General features: G+C 42.8%; 1 pseudogene; it reads right to left on the bottom strand.

Annotated features, from left to right (window-relative positions):
* Positions 1–18,924: 18,924 nt before the first annotated feature.
* Positions 18,925–19,188, bottom strand: LOC135969459 (cyclin-dependent kinase 2-associated protein 1 pseudogene; annotated as a pseudogene).
* Positions 19,189–19,968: the final 780 nt, after the last annotated feature.

Raw genomic sequence — 19,968 nt, 5'->3', positions numbered from 1 at the left:
AGCTTTTGATATCTAAAAGTCAAGTTTTGGGATTTCAAAATGCTTTTCTCTTGCAAAGTCTATTTTAGAACCCAAAATCAAAGGGCTGACTTGATACCCATATTTTGTTGTAACAAACCTACTCTGAGGTAATGACTTAGGCCTAGGTCAAATGGAGACTGGTCAAGGGATACAATGAATTCTGCGAGATAGTGGTGTCCAGGGGGAGAACATGTTGGGTTATATTATCCCACTCTGTATAACAATGTGGTGTTTATGAATCTGGGAATTTAAATATGTCCTAGAGTTTTGCTTGCCAATGTCAAAGTTTTCCTCTATGGAGAGGTAACAGATTTTCCCTTGCCAAGGTTCTACAAGATGACATTTCATGTACCTGAAACTTGAGGCAGCTGGGTCACCCTAAACAATTCAAATGCAGCTGGGGGTAGAAGGTGGCAAGCAAAGTCTCCAAGTCACTAAAAGAGGTTTCATGGACGCTGTGCAACAGAGTTGACTCATGGGTAAGCCCCTTAAACCTTCAAACAAAGCCTATTGATTTACATAAATTTCTGGGCTACAATGGGGTTGGTAAATGATGGAAGGATCTGGTTGTGTATTGCAAAGATTAAGAAAAGCTCCTGATAGCATGATAGCAGTGGGGGAGTCAGAAGTACAACAAAAATCAGGTATAAACATTTTAAAAATTAATGCTGTCAAAGGATATTAGTATAAATATAATGACTTAAATTTCTAATTTGTTCTTGTACCTAGTACTATAATTAATCATAGTGTTTTAAATCTCAGTAGGAATTTAAAGGAATCTAATCCAATTATAAAATATGTGATTCATAATTTAACAATATGACATAATAATAATAGTATGACATGATTTTATGCCCTGAGTCTTTTGGAATATTAGCTTTTGTAACTAAAAGCCACACTTTGGATCTCAACTCTCCCATTGTTTTTGCACAGACTGTAATGGCCTGAATTGTGTACATCCCACATCATGCTTTCCTCACCCCCTACCGTACCTCAGAGCATGACTGTATTTGGAGATGGGTGCTGTAAAGAGGTGATTAAGTTAAAACAAGGCCATTAGGGTCTGATCCAATTTTACTTGTGTCCTATTTGTAAGAAGAAATTTGGACACATCAAAAGACACCAGGAATGTGTGTCCATAGAGAACAGGCTATGTGAGGACACAGTGAGAAGGCAGCTGCCTGCAAGCCGAGGACAGAGGCCTCAGAAGAAACCAAATCTGCCAACACCTTCGTCTTGGACTTCCAGCCTCCAGAACTTTGAGAAAGTAAATTTCTGTTGTTTAAGTCACAGAGTCTGTGATACTTGGTTAAGGTTGTCCTAGCACGCAAATACAAAGACTACACGGAAGCCCAAATGCTAAGAAACGGCTTCTTTGTTATGTGCATTCTGCAGTAAAAACCTATTTGAGGCTTGTAATTTAGTCCCAGAGCAGACCTGTGGCTTTTCCAAGGTCTCTAGGAAGACAAAGAATTGAACCCAGTGCTCCTCACCCTGGGCAGGCAGCTTGGTGCAGCAGAAAGAACATAATGTTTTAGCTTCAAGTCTAAGCCTTGCTGCGCAGAACATGGGCTGCAGTCTGTAAATAACTTAACTTCTGTGAGCCTCAGTTTGCTCATTTATAAAATGCAGATGAGCTATGGAAACGGCATATGATGATATTCAGGTTACCTATGTAAAACATCTAGATCAGGCCTGGCACATACTGGAGAGGTAACAAATACAGTTCTATTATTGTTTCTGCTACACTGTGTCATAACCTTAAGCCATCAGTAAAAGGTTAAATTTGGTATCCTCTGTCACAGAAGGCAGGGGAGTATATTATCTTTTAAATAGATTTTTAGCTTTCTATGATAAGAGTCAAATATCTTGGTGGTTACAGCGATGAGCATTAGGTGTTCAGAATGCTTGATTATCCAGAACTATTCCCCAAAGATTATCAATAGTTGAGATTACAGTGTCAACATTTTGTGTCCTCTGAACTGTTTTCAATTTATATTCTCCTTTTTTAGTTTTTCATTCCAAGAACTCCAGTTCTCTCATAGATGCCCCATGGCAGTGGAACTCCTCTCAATGACTTTCTTTTTTATTACATATTTTTTCTGTATTTTCCAAAATGTTCATGATTAATAATGAATGTGTATTACTCTTAAACCAAGAAAAACCATCCTAGAATCTACTAAGAGGTCGGTGAAATTGGCTATTCGATCATTGCTGACCTTAATGGAAGGTGTTTGAGTGACAGTGATAGATGGCAGACTGCATGGGTGGAGGAGTGACCGGAAGGAAAGTGAGGGAGCGAAGCTTTGTGTGGATGAGAATTTGAAAAGGGAGCTGGGTCTTTGAAAGCTTTTTTTAGGATGGGAGAAGATGTGGGTGTATTTATAGGTGGGGAGGAAGTAGCTCCTGGAGAAGGGCGAGATTCAGAATAAAGACAAGACAGCAAGGCCTGGGAAGAGGCATGAGGGATCAGGTTTGAGGCCCACATGGGGGAAGGTTACCCCAGTACAGGAGGGCTGAAAGTTCTGCCTCTGGGACAGGGAAGAAGGAGGAGTTAGGGCCATGATAGTTAGGTTTAGAGGAAGAGGGGAGATAAGTTAAGGAGTTGCTGTCTGACAGCATATTTTCTTTGGGAAAAATGATCTCAACTGCTGAGATTGAGGCAGACAGCTGAAGAAAGGGCTTATGGAGAGAGTGTGGAGTTGTCAACATGAAGAATAAAAAAAGTATTAAATAGGGACCAGTGAAATCATTGCTGGTAAGGGATAAGGGTCAAGGTGGAGAGAAAATGGGGATAGAGAGAGAGCCGTGAGTTAATAAAGGTTTTTGAAGTGGGGAGTAGTGTCGTGACAAAGGGATTTTAGGAAATTTTAAAAAGGACTGGCATACCAGATGGTAGAAATCAGCTTTCTCACATTCTAGGGTGATTGGTAATGGCTTGGAGGAGAGATGTCCAGCAGGCACCTTTTGAAGGAAGACCATCCGTACCTTTATGATAAGGGAGATGCCTGGAAGGCAACAGGAGCTTCTCGGGACTGCTTTGCTTTTTGTTGTTGCCAGTGTTGCCTAGGACAGTTCTTCACCTTGGTGATAACAACTGGTTCTGGTTTCCATTTTTTCCATACTTGTGAGCCGACCTCATTGTGTTCCCTTGGAGACAGCAGCACCAGCCAGCTGTCCCCTCTCCTCAGAGATCTGAGTTTCAGCTTCGTGAGTCCCTCCTCTGAGTTCAGAGACACCAGCAGTGACAAAGAGCCCCCAGCCTGGCTTCAGCTCAGCAGGGCCTCTTTCTAAGCTTCTAGATCCAGATCACCCTGCCTCTTCCCTTAGTTCCCCTAGCCCTAGGAATGGTGGCCGCTTCTTGCAATTACATGTTTTCACACTTTACCTGGACAGTCTTCCAATACCTGTTTAACCAGTTTCTTTTTTTTTTTTTTTTTTTTTTTTTTTTTGAGACGGAGTCTGGCTCTGTCGCCCAGGCTGGAGTGCAGTGGCGCGATCTCGGCTCACTGCAAGCTCCGCCTCCCGGGTTCACGCCATTCTCCTGCCTCAGCCTCCTGAGTAGCTGGGACTACAGGCGCCCACAACCGCGCCCGGCTAATTTTTTGTATTTTTAGTAGAGACGGGGTTTCACCGTGGTCTCGATCTCCTGACCTTGTGATCCGCCCGCCTCGGCCTCCCAAAGTGCTGGGATTACAGGCGTGAGCCACCGCGCCCGGCCTAACCAGTTTCTTAAGTTAAATTCTTTCTGAAAAACATAACTGGTGTGGCTTTTGTTTTGAGACAGGGTCTTGCTCTTGTTGCCCAGGTTGGAGTGAAGTGGCATGATCTCGGCTCTCTGCAACCTCTGCCTTCTGGACTCAAGCAGTCCTTCCACTTCTGCCTCCCGTGTAGCTGGGACTACAGGTTGCACCATCATGCCAGATTAATTTTTGTATTTTTTGTAGAAACAGGGTTTCGTCGTGTTGCCCAGGCTGGTCTTGAACTCCTGGGCTCAAGCAATCCCCCCGTCTCAGCCTCCCAAAGTGCTGGGATTACAAGCATAAACCACTGTGCCTGACCTGTTTTCTTGATTAAACCCTTATTAGTAGCGTCACTTAGTTTTCTAGGGCTGCTGGACCAAGTACTGGGTTACTTAAACAGTAGAAATTGATTGTGTAGCAGCTAGAAGCTTGAAATTGTCAAGAGACATTAGAACCAGAGTGACTCCATCTTGAATAAGGGTTGAGGAAAAAGAGGATGAGACCTGCTGGGCTGCATTCCCAAGAGGTTAGACATTCTCACAGGATGAGATAGAGGGTCAGCAGGACTGGTTTCACAAGATAAGTCACAAAGACCCTGCTGATAAAATGCGATGTGGTAAAGAAGCCAGCCAAAGCCCACCAAAACCAAGATGGTGACAAAAATGACTTCTAGTTGTCCTCACTGCTCATTATATTATAATTATAATGCATTATCATGCTAAAAGACACTCTTACCAGCACCATGACAGTTGACAAATGCCATGGTAATGTCTGGAAATTACCTTATATGGCCTAAAAAGGGGAGGAACCCTCAGCTCCAGGAACTCTTCACTCCTTTCCTGGAAAACTCATGAATAATCCATCCCTTGTTTAGCATATAATCAAGAAATAACCATAAGTGTACTCAGTCAAGCAGCCCATGCCACTGCTTTGCCTATGGAGTGTCCATCCTTTTATTCCTTTACTTTTTAATAAACTTGCTTTCACTTTACTGTTGGCTCACCCTTGAATTCCTTCCTGCACAAAGCCGAGCACTCATGTGGCCTCCCAGGCCGAACTCCAGTTGTGAGGTCCACCCAGTGACAAAAATCACGGTATAGGCAGGGTTGGTTCCTTCTGAGGGCTATGAGGGAGGAATCTGTTTGAGGCCTCCATCCTTGGCTTATAAATGGCTGTCTTCTTCCTGTGTCTCCATCTTTCATTTCTACCTGTCTCCAAATTTCCCCTTTTCATGAGGACTCCAGTCATATTAGATCAGTGCCCAGCCAAAAAACTCATTTCAACTAGATTACCTCTGTAAAGACCCTATGCCCAAGTAAGATTACAGTTTGAGGCACTGAGGTTTAGGACTTTAACATATAAATATTGGGGAGTGAATGGGCTCAACTCAATCCGTAACAGCCCCCTTCAGGACATAATGAACAGAAATTAGAGAAAACTGTATTTAAATTAACCACTTCTAGGTCGGTGTACTTGGGCAAGTAGCTTAATCTCTCAAAGCCTTCATTTTAATCCTTTATAATATGGATATGGTAATTCCTATTTCAAAGATTAGATAGTATTTTTTTAAATTCCAAATTATTCTCTTTCTCCTTTTTTATTTTCCAGGAGAAGGTAGAACAGGTTGCTCCTCCTCTTCCTCTGCTCACTCTATTGTTCTTACTCTATTTAGATAAAAAAGAAAAAAAAGCATGTTTGCTCATAACTTACTTTGAGCCTTGACTGCCAAGGGCTGTACTGATCTCTGGAAATCCATACCTCCACTCCCAGCTCTGCAACCTCCCATTCTAATTTAAGTGCTATCATCAGGGCTTCCTCCCTGTCTGCCTTTGCTCTGTAACTCATTCCTCCCTTCCCTTTGGCACAACCCAAGTGTGGGCTCTATTAGAAACACTTCTTTGCCAAGCAAATCCTGGCCAGGTTTCTCATTGCTAACTTCACTCCTGACTCTCCGGGGACAGTGCTTTTCCACACACCACGTTGTTTAGAAAGCCTTGTTCCTGGAAGCTGGCAAGCTGTGAGTTGCTTAAAATGTAGTGATTTACCTGTGAACAGCACAACTAAATATAGTCATGCAACATGCAGTATTTGGAAACAGAACAGCATTGTTTAAACAAGATTTTGAGTAGTTCCCTACTTAGGAATACAGTAAATGGCCTCAGCAAAATCTATATTTTGTATTTTGAAAAGAAATGGGATTTTTTTTCTCAAATTTTAATGTGAATAGGAATTACCTGGGCATCTTGTTAAATGCAGATTCTGATTCAAAAGTTCTGGGGTAGAGCAAAAGGTTGGTCTGTGCGTCTAAAATTTTCCCAGGTGTTGCTGATATATCTGCCCACCAACCACATTTTGAATAGCAGAGCTTCAGAGATCATAGGACAGAGCTTCTCAATTCTGACTACACATTAGAATCATCTGGAGTTCTTTTAACAAATATCAATGCCTGGTTTCCAACATCCAGAGGTTCTGATTTAATTAATCTGTGAGCTGAGCCTTACACTCAGGTTATTGTCTTTTTTAAAGCATCCCAGGTGATTCTAATGTGCAGCCCAGGTGGAGAATCATTGCTCTGGTCCATTGCTCTTTAACTTTAATATGTATAGAATAGCCTGGGGACCTTGTTAAAATGCATACCCGGATTCAACAGCTCTGGGCCAGAGCCCAAGATTCTGCATTTTTTAAATGCTTCTAGGTCATGCTCAGGCTGCTGGTTAACGGACCACATTTTTGAGTAGGAATAGTTTAATTCAGTATTTCTCAACCTTGACACTACTGACATTTGGGGCCAGATAATTCTTTGAGGTAGAGGGGCTGTTCTGTGCATGTCCTGGCCTCAACTCACTAGATGCCAGTAGTACCCTCCTACTAGCACCACCACTTGAGATAACCAAATACGTCTCCAGACATTGTCAGATATCCCCAGGGTGAGGGGTGCAAAATCACTACTATCACCACCAGTGTCACCTGCTGTGTTGGCTTGACTCATCCTTCTCATTTTACTGGAAATAAGTCCAAAATGTCCAGGGTTACAATGTCTCCATCTTTAAAGATCTCAGAACCTCTAGGTATTTGAAAGCTGACAGATTACAAGACTGACAGCTGCCTTAACAGGGTGTAGTAGATAGAAGAATGCACCCCTTACCCCCAGAGAGATATCCATATCTATGTTCTAATTTCCCAAACCTGTGAACATGTTATTTTACATGGCAAAAGATGCTTTGCAGATATGACTAAGTAAAGGACCTTGAGACAGGAAAATTATTATGGATTATCCAGATTGGCCCAAGGGTCCTCATAAGAGGGAGACATGGTGTCTGAATTAGAGGAAGAGAAGCGACAAAGCAGAGGTCAGAGAAAACCAGTAATTAGAAGTTTTCTTCTAATCACTTCTTTTTTTTAAAATTTATTTATTATTATTATTATACTTTAAGTTCTAGGGTACATGTGCATAACGTGCAGGTTTGTTACATATGTATACTTGTGCCATGTTGCTGTGCTGCACCCATCAACTCGTCATTTACATCAGGTATAACTCCCAATGCAATCCCTCCCCCCTCCCCCCTCCCCATGATAGGCCCCGGTGTGTGATGTTCCCTTCCCGAGTCCAAGTGATCTCATTGTTCAGTTCTCACCTATGAGTGAGAACATGCAGTGTTTGGTTTTCTGTTCTTGTGATAGTTTGCTAAGAATGATGGTTTCCAGCTGCATCCATGTCCCTACAAAGGACACAAACTCATCCTTTTTTATGGCCGCATAGTATTCCATGGTGTATATGTGCCACATTTTCTTAATCCAGTCTGTCACTGATGCACATTTGGGTTGATTCCAAGTCTTTGCTATTGTGAATAGTGCCGCAGTAAACATACGTGTGCATGTGTCTTTATAGCAGCATGATTTATAATCCTTTGGGTATATACCCAGTAATGGGATGGCTGGTCATCTGACAAAGGGCTAATATCCAGAACCTACAAAGAACTCAAACAAATTTACAAGAAAAAAACAAACAACCCCATCAAAAAGTGGGCAAAGGATATGAACAGACATTTCTCAAAAGAAGACATTCATACAGCCAACAGACACATGAAAAAATGCTCATCATCACTGGCCATCAGAGAAATGCAAATCAAAACCACAATGAGATACCATCTCACACCAGTTAGAATGGCAATCTTTAAAAAGTCAGGAGACAACAGGTGCTGGAGAGGATGTGGAGAAATAGGAACACTTTTACACTGTTGGTGGGATTGTAAACTAGTTCAACCATTATGGAAAACAGTATGGCGATTCCTCAAGGATCTTCTAATCACTTCTAATGGCATGCTGTTAGTTTTGAAGATGGTGGCAGGGGCCACAAGCCAAAGAATGCAGGCAGCTTCTAGAAGCTGAGAAGGTCAGGGAATGGATTCTCCCCTAGAGCCTCCAGAAGAAATACAGCCCTGATGACACATTGGTTATAGACCAGTAAAACCTATTTCTGTAAGAGAACTGTAAGATAATAAATTTGTGTGTTGTTTTAAGTCAATAAGTATGTGGTAAATTGCCACAGCAGCAATAAACTTATGCATAGGGGAATGGATAAGCAGATAAATGATTCCATGTTGTGGGGAAGAAGAAGGTTGTACTTGGGCAGAATAGAATAGAGGGAATGGGAAGATGATTAAGGCAACTGAACAGACCCTGAGTTGAAAGGGAGAACTGATAATGCCGTTCAAAGTTAAGAGTAATGAAAGGAGAATTCCGTGGGGTCCAAGGCAGAACTAGTGGGAGCAGATGGGCAAGGTGGGAAGATTATGCAGGAGAGCATTGGCTGCATGTGTGGGGCCAGAGAGCATCAGTGTACTGCTTCCGTGTTGGGGCCCAACATACTTGGACAGGGCTTTGTGGTCCTTGGTGTTTGCTGCCTCTTGGAATAATCTGAGAGGAGTGTAAAACTTCTGCTACTCAGGCTGCACCCATACCAACAAAGTCAGAATCTCTGAGGACATAGTCATTTTTAAAACTTTGTGTGATTTTTAACGTGAGGCCACATTTGAGAACCAGTGCTTAAGAAGGTAAAAAGTGAGGAACAGACCAATAAATGCATTGAACTTGAATTAACTTCTTTCTGGAGTAACGGTTCGTTGGCACTTTTGAGGTGGTTACTTTCTTGCAGGAAGTGATGCAGGTGGGAAACCTGGTACCACCTGATGTCTTGTAGCTGCAGGTGCTGGAGTGAGGATGAGCACCAGGTTGTATGTAGTGGGGTCCAACCACAAGGCAGGGGGTCCTCAGCAGCAGGGCAGGGGAATGGGGAAGAGAAGCTAGGAATATTGGAGGCCAGGGCTGAGAATGACGCTACTTATCTAAATCTTGTCATCCAGAAAAATGTGAGGAATTCATACATGTGCTGGACTGAGGTCAACATCAAGGAAGAAGGGGAAACTCTCCAGAAAGCCATGAACCATCATATCCTTTATCTGATTAACTTTCACTGGTAGTTCAGGGTGTATCTTAGATATACCTCTTCCAGGAAGCCTTTTCTAACCCCCAAGCCTGAGTTAGATCCTCCCTTTTGAAGCCTTTTCAAATAGCCTGAACTCTGTTCACTAGATGCCAGTAGCACTCTCCAATTTGCGACAACCAAAGGTGTCTCCAGACTTTGTCAGGTGTTTCCTGGGGACAAGATCACTCCTGGTTGAGAACCACTGGTCTAGAGTAATATAACGTGTGCACATCAGACACGGTCAGTTCTGTAGAGTCAAGTGAGGGTTCCTCCTTGTTGCCTCAAGACCTTATCTCTCTCACATTCTCTTTCTTCAACCCAGACACTCGCTTGGGGGTTGGAAGTAACGATGTGCCTTCTACAGAAGCGGTGATTATGTCTATGCTGTTTTTTTTTTTTTTTTTTTTAAAGTCATATCCTCAGTCTTGTAGAACTGGGACTCTTTCCACGGCTTATTCCATGCAGGAAGAATGCCTCCTTCTTGAGTGGGAGCCCCTCCCTGAGGTGCTCCACAGCCCCTGTAAACTCTTGAGGACCTGGGGAGTAGCTGGGACCCTTCAGAAAGGGTTGGTTGCTTAGTGGTGGGATGGTTCTGAGGAACTATCTCATAGCTGGTACAGGTGCCAAATAAGAGACTTCTTCCGAATCTCCACACATTAACCCTTTTATTTTGTGCTTGGAAACTATGTGCTGAGCTAACCACACAACAATAGCTCCAGACAGGCCAATGAGTGATGTTTCTCGAGACAGATGTAATCATCTGAGTGCTGCACATAATTTGAAGTCTCAAAATGAATTCCCTCTGCTTTCCAATCTATGGGAGCATAATAAATAAAGCCACGAGAGGGACTCAGAGCAGGTGAAGGTATGTCCTCCCATAACAATGCTGGGAGAATGTTTGGAAATCCTCCCTTCAGGGTTCAAGTTGGGATGCAGGAAAGGTTGGTTTCCCTCCCTGTACCCCTTCCTGAATCTCCCAGAATATCTGCCATGCCTGGAAAAACCTTCTTTAGTTCATTGTGAACAAGAAAGGCAGCTCATCTAAGAAAACATTGCCTCTTCTGTGTTTAGGGTATTCAGCGTCTCTCTTTTCACTATGCCTCATGATGAAATAATCATTATAACATGAAGGGGCCACAGTTTGAAAGTAGGAAACATGGAAGGGGCCGGTAGTCCCTAGGAAGGTGGTGAAAGTGGTAAATGTGCACTTCATCCTGTCCTCATTGCACATTTATGGGGATTCCATCATGTTCCAGGCTCTGTACTAAGTACAGGAGATGCAGGTAAAAAAGATAAAGTTTGGAACTACTGGTTGGTGGAAGGAGGCAAAAAAGTAAATAGCTGACTGCCAGCCAGAGTGAGAAGCTTAATGACAAGTAAGGGGTGCCATGGGAACACATAGGGGCAACCTCAGTGAGAGGGGGTCAGGGAGCATGTCCCAAAGGAAGTGTCTTATAAGCAGATGAAAACTATCCAGTTGAAGGACCCGGACAGTGGGATGGGTAGGAATGGGAATTTGTGGCTACGGGCAATTTAGAAGCCCAGAGAGAAGAGAGAAGCCATGAACAGGAAGCAATTTAGTCTAGCTGGAGTAGACAAGGTCAAGTGGGAGGTGCATGGCAGAATCCATGTAAGGAAGGTGGCTGTTTCGTTACGTGAAGACCAGGAGCCAGCTTGAGGCCAGGTCTGGGCCTGATATCCCCACCATTGAAGCCCACCTTAGCCTCTGCAAGAAATCCCCTGGGCTTTCTGCTGGCTCCAAATCCCAGGATCAGGATCAGTAAGAGGCTAAGAGGCCTAGAGTGAGGTTTTGTGTCTTGGCAGGTGGCGGAGTTGAATTTCCTGAACTCTCTGTGTGGGCATAGATGTGTTTAATCACACTGTGGCTTGAGGGCTGATTTGAACCTATCTCAAGCAGGTGCTCTGAGGGAGTAGTTAGGTGGGGTTGGCAGTATAATCCATTTTATTAAAAAAAAAAAAAAAAAGGCCGTGGGGGGCTTCTTCCTATCAAAACAGGGCAAGAAATGAATAAATTATTGATGCTAATTAGAGATAGGCAATGACAAACCTGGAGTTTCTGCCAACCATCAGCATATAAGTGGATAGTGCCAGCCCAAAGGTGCAGACTCAGGATGCCCCTCCTTGGTGCCAGGTGTCACCAACTCTTCTCCAGCGTGGCTGAGCCCATGATCTCACCAGGCCCCTGAAGAGATCCCCACCCGGCACTCTACGGTCAGACTGGGCCACCTTCCTGAGGCGCGCCTGCTCCTGCACAGCTGGGTCTCACACAGGCCTGCCCTCCACTCCTCAGGATCCCCTGTGTCACCCAGTGCACAGGACTCCTAATAGAATTCCATCAAATTTCAGAGCCAGAGGGAGCTTGCGGAGCATATTATTCAAGTTCTTCATTTAACAGCTGAGGAAACACAATTTACAGCTGAGAGCATTGGTAGAAGCCATTACCTGCTATGCGGCTGAGTCACGGAGGAAGCCAGGCAACAGCAAGAGAGGCCATGAAGCAGAGAGATGCTCAGAAAGGAGCAGAGAAGAGCGATTGTGAAAGACGATCCCCAGGTTGCCTGGATCCATTTGCTTTTGTTTTTGTTTTTGCTTTTGTTTTTTGATACAGGGTCTTACCCTGTCACCCGGGCTGGAGTGCAGTGGTGTAATCATAGCTCACTGCAGCCTTGACGTCCCAGGCTCAAGCCATCCTCCTGCCTCAGCCTTCTGAGTAGCTGGGACTACATGTGCATGCCATCGCACTCAGCTAATTTTGTTTATTTTTCATAGAGACAGGGTCTCACTATGTTGCCCAGGCTGGTCATCCTTCCACCTCAGCCTCCCAAAGTGCTGGGATTACAGGGGATTCATTTCTTTTTGAGGTCCAGCTGCATCCTTGACCTCAAGCTCCATCAGACTCCCCTGTACACTAATTACAAATTCCCTTTTTTGCTTATGGTAGGTAAAGTCAGTTGCTGTTACTTGTGTATCCGTTACTTAACAGATACAATGAATCAGAATTCAGGCATATAAAGACACCTGTAAGAGTGTTGCCATATTTCAGCTCTCAGCTGAAACTGTGAGCATTGGTGTATTAGTTTCCATTGGCTGCTGTAAAAAATGACCACAAAAATGGGGTGGTTAAAACAATGGAAGTTTACTCTTTCACAGTTCTGGAGGCCAGAAGTCTGCAATCCGTATCACCGGGCCCGAATCAGGATGTCAGCAGGGCTGTGCTCACTCCAGGCCATTCTCCTTTCAGAAGCTCGAGGGGGACCAGCCTGACCAACATGGAGAAACCCCATCTCTACTAAAAATACAAAATTAGCTGGGCATGGTGGTGCATGCCTGTAGTCCCAGCTACTCAGGAGGATGAGGCAGAATTGCCTGAACCTGGGAGGCGGAGGTTGTGGTGAGCCGAGATCACGCCATTGCACTCCAGCCTGGGCAACAAGAGTGAAACTGTCTCGAGAAAAAAAAAAAAAAAAAAAGAAGCTCGAGGGGGCAATTTGTTCCTTTCCCCCTCTAGCCTCTGGTGGCTGCTGCCATCCCTTTGCCTGTGACTGTATCACTCTAATCTCTGCCTCCGTGGTCATGCTGCCTTATCTTCTGTCTGTGACTCTAATAATAAGGGTTTGATCAATAAAACAGGCCAGGCACAGTGGCTAACGCTTGTTATCCCAGCACTTTGGGAGGCTGAGACGGGGGGATTGCTTGAGCCCAGGAGTTCAAGACCAGCCTGGGCAACATGGTGAAACCCAGGCATGGTGGTGCAACCTGTAGTCCCAGCTACATGGGAGGCAGAAGTGGGAGGATTGCTTAAGCCCGGAAGGCAGAGGTTGCAGTGAGTCGAGATCATGCCACTTCACTCCAACCTGGGCAACAAGAGCAAGACCCTGTCTCAAAAACAAAAGCCACACTAGTTATTTTTTCAGAAAGAATTTAACTTAAGAAACTGGTTAAACAGGTATTGGAAGACTGTCCAGGTAAAGTGTGAAAACATGTAATTGCAAGAAGCGGCCACCATTCCTAGGGCTAGGGGAACTAAGGGAAGAGGCAGGGTGATCTGGATCTAGAAGCTTAGAAAGAGGCCCTGCTGAGCTGAAGTCAGGCTGGGGGCTCTTTGTCACTGCTGGTGTCTCTGAACTCAGAGGAGGGACTCACGAAGCTGAAACTCAGATCTCTGAGGAGAGGGGACAGCTGGCTGGTGCTGGTGTCTCCAAGGGAACACTATGAGGTCGGCTCACAAGTATGGAAAAAATGGAAACCAGAACCAGTTGTTATCACCAAGGTGAAGAACTTTCCTAGGCAACACCGGCAACAACAAAAAGCAAAGCAGTCCCGAGAAGCTCCTGTTGCCTTCCAGGCATCTCCCTTATCATAAAGGTACGGATGGTCTTCCTTCAAAAGGTGCCTGCTGGACATCTCTCCTCCAAGCCATTACCAATCACCCTGGAATGTGAGAAAGCTGATTTCTACCCTCTGGTATGCCACCACTTTTTAAACTTTCCTCCCCTTCTCTCTTAGAGGGACACTTGTGTTGCATTAGGACCACATGGATAATCCAGGATAATCTTCCCATCCATCTCAAGGTCTTTGATGTAATCATACCTGCAAAGACCTTTTTTTGGTTAAACAAGGTTACATTCGCAGGTTCTAGGATAAGGATGTAGACATAGTTTGGGGGGCCATTATTCAGCCTACTGCTATTGAGATATTTAAAAAGCAAAGTTTCAATTAAAAAGTGGGTTAGCTGTTAGTGGAAGAATAAAAAAGTTAGAACCAATAAGTGGGTCAAATAAAAGGCATCCAGAACTAAAGAACACAAGGATTCGGCTCTCAAGGTTAGTAGATCCCCTTGGAAGAGGTGGGTTCGTCAGGTTATCATGGTCCACCAGCCACGATCACTCAGCTAGTATCTCTTGTTCTGATTTCAAGACAATTTCTGATGATTTGGCTGCTTATATAGATTCACTTACAGTGACAGAATATGCTGATCTATAAATCAAAGTATCTAAGTATCTAGTTTATTAGATCATTTTATTATTACAAATTTAGAAATCAAAATTCTGGTTGTCTGTTCATTCATTTCTACTAGTTTGGGTAACACATATTAGGACCTGAGATGAGGACTGTCCATCCTACAAGTTCAGAAATATAATTTTCCGGCACACTAATAGTGAATCCATTCACTGTTGAAGGGGGAAGTCAAACTGAGTTTTATTCTCTTGGTCATGATTCCAAATTCCTAATGAAGATGTCTAATGGGCCAAACTCAAACCAATTTCCCATCCTGGAACAATCAACTCTGGCTAGGGAAGGATAGGGAATGGGCCCCTTTGAATGTATTGCTTTTATTTAAGATTTATTTGGGAGGGATGGGCCAGTTTCCTTACAAGTTGGAGAACAGGGCAAGCAAATCTGCAGTTTGTATTGTAATTGAACTTTCAGAAGGCATTCGACTTCCAAGTGTCACTCATACCATCTACTAAATCTTCTTCATAACCGTGTATTTGTGTGTGTCTTCAGGACTCATAAAACGGTAACTTAAAACTATAGTTGCTCCTCCTTTCAACATGTTCTTCTTGCTTCTACTGAATTAATCTTTTATTTTTTTGAGACTGAGTGAGTCTTGCTCTTGCCGCCCAGGCTCGAGTGCAATGACGTGATCTCGGCTCAGTGTAACCTCCTTGGGGAACTTCCCAGGCTCAAGCAATTCTTCTGCCCCAGCCTCCTGAGTAGCTGGGATTACAGATGTGTGCCACCACCACCACGCCTAGCTAATTTTTGTATTTTTAGTAGAGACAAGGTTTCACCACGTTGGCCAGACTGGTCTGGAACTCCTGACCTCATGATCTGCCCGCCTTGGCCTCCCAAAGTGCTGGGATTACAGGCATGAGCCACTGCGCCTGGCACTAAATAAATCTTTATAAAGTACCTTTGATTTATAATATATGATGACTATGCCTTATATACCACCTCTATGTTTATTTTTATTATTTTGTTGTTGTTGTTGTTTTGAGATAGAGTCTCGCTCTGTCGCCCAGGCTGGAGTGCAGTGGTGCGATCTTGATCTCGGCTCACTGCAAGCTCCGCCTCCCGGGTTCACGCCATTCTCCCACCTCAGCCTCCCAAGTAGCTGGGACTACAGGCGCATGCCACCACACCTGGCTAATTTTGTTTTTGTATTTTTAGTAGAGACAGGGTTTCACTGTGTTAGCCAGAATGGTCTCGATCTCCTGACCTCGTGATCCGCCCTCTCGGCCTCCCAAAGTGCTGGGATTACAGGTGTGAGCCACCACGCCCAGCCTACCATCTCTATGTTTTCTGTCCTATATATGTATCTCCTATATTTCATTATTTAATATTTTTTCTTTAAATTGATTCACCATATAAACAAGTATACTAATTAAAAAATAAACTCTCTATCATAAATGGGAAACTGATATTATTTTTCTTTTTTTCTTTTGAGATAGGGTCTCGCTCTGTCGCCCAGGCTGGAGTGTGTGCCACCACACCTGGCTAATCTTTGTATTTTTAGGAGAGATGGGGTTTCATCATGTCGGCCAGGCTGGTCTCGAACTCTTGACCTCAAATGATCCACCTGTCTTGGCCTCCCAAAGTGCTAGGATTACAGGCATGAGCCAAAATGCCTGGCCCACTTTTTAAAAATAGAAGGTAATCAAACAAATAAATATAGCAGGATGTTAGACTTAGGTTTCAATACAGTAGGTAAATTACCAAGGTTCATGTGAGACAGGCTCCTCACATGTGAATTTCCAAAGGAATTTGTGTAGAACTTGTTCTATGATTTTTGGATATCTTAGCTCAATCAACGATATTTAAAATAAGTCAGAATGTGAAGACAGAGGAGGATTTGTGGAAGACCTTTTAGGAGAGACCTGGTGCTATGCTAGAGACCCAAGAGAGGGAGTACTGCCTTCTCCTTAAACATAGTACAATAATAGAAACAAACAAACAAAAAAGAAACCTAGTGCAAGAAGCTTCCTTGGAACTACAAGGAGAGCTATGGAAGGTGCTCTCAGCACTTAGGGGATATAGGGCAATGGCTCCTGACTCCCACCCAAGAAAATGTAGAAGTGACTGTGTTAGTCTTGACCTGCCGTCCTAACTGAGTGACCTGGAGGAATTCTTGCTTTCTTCTAGCAAGAAGAGGAATTCTTGCTATCTTCCAACGAGAAGAGGAATTCTTGCTATCTTCTAGCAAGAAGAAGCCAGAGGGGAATGCTGTTTTTTTTTAAGAGGCTTTGAAAGACATTATCAATGACCACTTGGACTAGACATTATTAGGTACCCTGCACCATGGAATGATGGAAATCTCCATGAAAGTGCCCAGGCAGGGAGCCACGTTTGACTTTCTGCTTGGCCTAGAGAGCTCTCAGCCACTAGCCAGCAAGTACTGTCCTTTGACCTTTACCTCTCGTCCCTCCAGCCTGCCCTTTTCTGTCCCTGAAAGAAGTAAAACTTCAGATAACCAGTGAAGGAGGAAGTGAGTGGGGAAAGCAGAAACCAGCCACATTCCCTTCTGGAAAACAGGCAGCTGTCAAGCAGAAACCTTAGCTAGGGAACAGGAAGGAAATGGAAGAGTTGACTAATATCTAGGACTTGATATTCAAACTACCAAATTAAGACTGAGTTTGCACATAAAAGTCTGTAAGACTGTCTTTTATCTAAGCATTAGTAAAAAAAATACAGATATATATATGTGTGTGTGTGTGTGTGTGTGTATAGATATCTATATACATATGCATACCAGGCTTGCTGGGATATTTTCCAGTGGTAGAAAGAAAGCTTTCACTGCTGGATAAAGTTTAGAGGTGATACAGGAAACAGAAAACTAAATTGGATTTCGATTGTGTCACAGTCACACTTGTTCAATGTGCTGCTTCTATAAACATCACGAAAACAAAAAAATTATACTTGTAAAAGGTAAAATTTTTAAAACCATGACAAGTAATAAATATTTATAAGATGCATACAAAAAATAGCTGCATGATTTAAACATGTGAAGAACTCTTTGATCTAGGCTTAAGATTGGCCAGTTGGGTGACTGATGTTGGCATTAAACCTAGATGCTTTCTTAGTTCAGTATGAGTGGTGCCCCTGCTTGGTGATGTGATACAGATGGGGCACCTTGGCAGTCCACCGCCATCTGGATGCAATCTTAACATGGGAATGATAGCCCACCTAGACTACCAGGGGTGAGATGATGGGAGCAGTCCTTCTTACCATCCCTACTTCTAAAAAATCATGCTGAGGCCGGGCGCGGTGGCTCATGCCTGTAATCCCAGCACTTTGGGAGGCCGAGGTGGGTGGATCACCTGAGGTCAGGAGTTTGAGACCAGTCTGGCCAACATGATGAAACTCAGTCTCTACTAAAAATACAAATATTAGCCAGGCATGTTGGTGGACACCTGTGGTCCCAGTTACTTGGGAGGCTGAGGCAGGAGAATTGCTTGAACCTGGGAGTTGGAGGTTGCAGTGAGCCGAGATCGTGCCACTGCACTCCAGCTTGGAGTGCACTGCATCTGGCCTCCTTTCAGTTTTATCAATTTTTGCTTTACGTAGTTTGCAGCTCTGTTGTTTGATACAAGCACATTTAGGATTGCTATATGTTATTGGTGGATTGACTCTTTTATTACATAGTGTCCTTCTCTGGTAATTTTCTTTGTTTTGAAGTCTACTTTATTAATATTAAGACAGTTAATATTAAGTCTATGTGATTGATATAACCATTTCTGCTTTCCTTTGATTAATGTTTGCATGATATATCTTTTTCCATCTTTTTACTTTCAACTGGCCTATATCACTATATTTAAAGCAAGTTTTTGCACAGAGCATATAGTTGGATCTTGTTTTTAAAACGTATCTATCAATCTCTTTTAGTTAATGATCTTAGACTATTTGCATTTAATGTAATTGTTCATCTGTTAGGGTCTAATTCTTTATTTTTATTTACTGATTGTTAATGAACATAAACTTTATTACATCAAATAATACATATAAATATGCAAACAGCTTTAGTCATTTTTAAATATGTTTTGATGAACTTACAGCAAACACAGAACTAAAATCTACATACGATCTTAGTAAAAAACAGTTAAGTTTAGTTGGTTACTCTTTATTCTGTATTTATAACTTGTGCATCTTTAATTTCAAAGCATTGATAGTGATGCAGTGCTTAAGCAAAAAAGAAGTTATAGAGAATGTATACTGTATGGCAAACCAGGGACTGGCTACTAAGTAGAGTGCTGTCAGTATTCATCAAAAATAAAATTCATAGAGATGTATTACTTTATGGAACAGAACGAAAAACAATTTAGGTTGCATGAGTGTATTCAAAAGAGAATATTAAAGTGCAACACTGGTATTTTGGAGGCAAGCAACAGTTTGCTGTAAGATAGAAAACTTTTACCTGCATCTTTTAAATCAATGCTTTAAAAAATCTGAGTAGCTCTAACTACTTAAAATGCAAATCCTAATCAACCATAAAATCTTTGCTGGTTTCAGAGTCTACTGAACCACAGGAAAGAAACCAGGAAGAAACACCAAATAATTACCATTTTGAAAACATGTTTCATCTGAACAGGAGAGATGAACTGTAACTTCCTGTCTTGTAAAAAGATGGAATACCTTGCAAAACTAAGAAGGTGGTTAGAATAAGGCATTCCATTCTGTTTTAACCAACCACTCCCAAACTAGTCCTTTAGCATGAATGGTAACTTGTTTTGGTCTCTTCATTGTGCTCTTGCTCCCTGTATAGGTGGGTCTGATCACTCCCCCAGCTCTTGGATGATAGCCAGCAGTTTAGCACATCTGCTTTGGGGTCACTTGGCTGTTTCCAGTTCCCTGGGTATAGCCTAGGGATGGTGGCCTATAGTCACTCAGCAGCTGGTGATACTGTGAGAATAATACCATGTGTGTACACACACACACACACACACACACACACACACACACACACACACACTGGTGCTGAAAACTGTGGATGTCTTCAAGAAGCCCAGAGAATTTTGGGCTTTGGGATTAGAGACTGAAAACCCTGGATATGATCAAGAGTGATCTGTTCCCTGCTGTGCACACAGCAGATCAGGACACTTTGGCTTGTAGTTTCCTAATACACCTTCTTATCTATCTGTCCTCCAGGAAAGATACAATAGGACAGTCAGACACACAGATGTACACATGCACATGTGCGTGCACGCACGCACACACAAACACACACACACACACGCTCTAACATATTTGAACAAGGCTAATAGGAAAATGAAATGAAATGGATTGAATATAGGAAAGGGTACAAAAATAATTTATTAGAAGGAATGGTGTGGAACAAAGCTAGCATTATTGATCACCAACTATGTGTCAGATATTCCATTATCTCATTTAATTATTTTCTTATTTTTTCATGGACAAATAAAAATTGTGTACATTTATGGTATAAAACATGATATTTTGAAGTATGTACATTGTGAAAGGGCTAAATCAAGCTAATTAACCTACATGTTACCTCATGTACTTCTCTTTTATTAGTGGTGAGAACATATAAAATCTACTCTATTAGCACTTTTCAAGTATACAATACATTGGTCTTAAATTTAGTCACCACGTTGGAAAACAGATCTCAAATCATTTAATTTTTCAAGTTGGTATTATTATTCTCCTTTTACAAATAAGTAAACCGAGGCTTATTGAGAT

The sequence above is a fragment of the Macaca fascicularis genome, chromosome 2, assembly GCF_037993035.2.
Source record: "Macaca fascicularis isolate 582-1 chromosome 2, T2T-MFA8v1.1".
Lineage (NCBI taxonomy): Eukaryota > Metazoa > Chordata > Mammalia > Primates > Cercopithecidae > Macaca > Macaca fascicularis.
The sequence above is the reverse complement of the archived record's forward strand: the minus strand, read 5'-3'. Positions and strand labels throughout refer to the sequence as shown.